The sequence below is a fragment of the Pteropus vampyrus genome, unplaced genomic scaffold (genome assembly GCF_000151845.1).
Source record: "Pteropus vampyrus isolate Shadow unplaced genomic scaffold, Pvam_2.0 Scaffold46, whole genome shotgun sequence".
In the NCBI taxonomy this organism is placed as follows: Eukaryota; Metazoa; Chordata; class Mammalia; order Chiroptera; family Pteropodidae; genus Pteropus; species Pteropus vampyrus.
Genome location: NW_011888827.1, coordinates 6,537,648 through 6,539,817, shown reverse-complemented (window position 1 = coordinate 6,539,817; position 2,170 = coordinate 6,537,648). Strand labels below are relative to the sequence as shown.

Here is a 2,170-nt window from a genome sequence, read left to right as displayed (position 1 = left end):
TGCCGTGTAAGCTGAGAACTTCTAAGCAGGAATGAGGCACAGGTGACAAACCCCACCCACTCCTGGCTGCCTCCGGTTGGGATTGGCCTGCCCAAAGCCTACCCAAGTCCTCCAGGATGCTGGCCCGTTCCCCGGTCCCCTGCCAAGCCCTGCTGCTCAGGTTGGTACCCGGGGTCGGATCCCTCGACCTCACTTGTCCACCCACTTCCTCTTCTCCCTTCTCTCTCTACAGACCTCTCCATGCCCTTTTCATTTTCTCTTTCACTTTTTATTTTATTCTCTCATTTTTTTTTCTTTCTCCTTCTCAGCTTTTGTCTTCCACTTTCTCTCGTCTTTTACCTTATTTTCTTTTGCCCTGTCTGTCACATGCTCTTTTACTTTCTCTCACGCCCTTCTACTTCATTTTTATGTTCTCTCACTTACATTTTTGCTACCGTCCTCAGCCTGTCCTTCCGGACATGGTGTCTCTCTTCACCTCCCCAAGTATTTTTTTGGATATTCTTCGATAGAAAAGAAGGTCTTATTCATGTAAATGCACCACATCGGATGAGCATGCACGCTCTTCTTGGTCTTTCTCTTTTCTTGCTCCCTTTTCCCACTTTCATTACTTCTGTCTGTGCCTGCCCTCTCTCCTCCTTCCTTCTCTCTCCTCCCTCCTTCTCTCTCCTCCCTCCTTCTCTCTCCTCCCTCCTTCTCTCTCCTCCCTCTATCACCTTCTCTTCCCCGATCTTCTCTTTCAGCTGCGTGAACATCTCAATTGCGCCACGTCGGCAGATGCAGAACTGCTGATCTGACATTTTATACTAGGTGTGTCTGTTTTAACTATTCCACTTAAAAATGAAACCCATCTGCCCCAAACTGAAAACAGCCTCTCCCCCACCAGGGACAATAAATATTGATGACTTGAGGCATGATTGGCTTTATGATGTTTGATGACAACTGGTATCAGTTACAGAACTTACATCATTTAATAAAAAAAAGAAAGAAAGAAATGAAAAGCCCTAGCAGGGATGTTGCACGTCAACAGACATTATTAAATGTCAAAAGAATTACATTTTCTTCAAGGGCCTGAAATCTAAGCAATGTGAGGGTGCCGGGGAGGGGTCGGATGGGGGAAGTTGGGACAGCTTTTATGTGGAGTTAAGAATATTGTTTCTTTTTGTGTCCACCCTAATTTGTGCCAGTTGAGTTTTCCTAGAGCCTTAACCGTAGCCACAAAGCCTTTCTGAAGAAGCCCTCTTCCTTTTCATTATTTGAAAAGCTGAGCCCATTTGCCATCTCTCTCCGTCCCCCATAGGAGACCTCTCAGAGCACCGGCAGGAGAAGACTGGACATGCCGAAGGACACGAGGGCTGGGAGCCGAGGGTGAGGTGAGAACACTCGTGCCTCTCTTTATTTTTATTGTCAGTATAAAATCAGGACTGTCTGGCTCTGAAATTGAAAGCAAATAAACCAAGATCTGGCATATGAGCCTACTGTGCTTCTATTTATACCCTGATAAGTTAAATGTGAATGTTAAAGCAGTGGCTGCCAACATGCCTATTTGGGGGACGTTCAGTCATTAAAAAAAAAAAAAAAAATAGAAGGGTAGAAACATTTACTGCTATTTTAAATGCATTTATATGCTTTACGGAGCTGGATTTTGACTACTTCCGGAGACTCACTTGGGTATATTTAGAAGGATCATAAATTCCTGTGGTCTTGAGGGTGGTTTGGTGAATTAAGTCCCTAAAGGCTTTTTTTTTTTTTTTCTCATTGAAAAGGTTAACATGACTTCTTCAAGTTACTAACTGACCTCCCTTCCACCCCCATGAGCTTATGCAGTGAGGGATCAAACTCAGTTTTAAGCCCTACAGTTATTGCGATCTTCTAAAGAAGGTTCTGGAAAAAGAGAATAGAACTGCATTAGAAATACAGGGATATGCTACTCGACCCTACATTTACAAAACAGGGTCATTATCAATATCTATCTGGCAGGGTCATTGTGGGGGTCCCCAAAATATTGTTAGAAATGGAAGAGGGCTGAGAGGTGTCTACGCTGTAGAAGCGATGTGTCCCTGGGTCACTGGGAGATTGCTGGACTTTGAGCACTTAACGGTTGGGGACTTTGGGCAAATCGTGTATCCTTTTAGAGCCTCAGTTTTATCACCTGTGAAATAAAAATGCTAAT

At 44.1% G+C, this 2,170-nt stretch overlaps 1 protein-coding gene across 8 annotated transcripts in view; it reads left to right on the top strand.

Moving 5' to 3' along the window:
- Positions 1–637: 637 nt before the first annotated feature.
- Positions 638–2,170, top strand: part of LOC105291477 — a 13,594-nt gene continuing 12,061 nt past the window's right edge. For 2 of the 8 annotated variants that reach the window (XR_002780088.1, XR_002780086.1), the window contains exon 1: positions 1,177–1,370. The gene's annotated coding sequence lies outside the window, so the exon portion shown is untranslated. Of the gene's footprint in view, positions 808–1,166; positions 1,371–2,170 lie in introns of those variants that run through there. The other 6 variants (XR_002780087.1, XR_002780083.1, XR_002780089.1 and 3 more) reach the window with 6 other exon arrangements.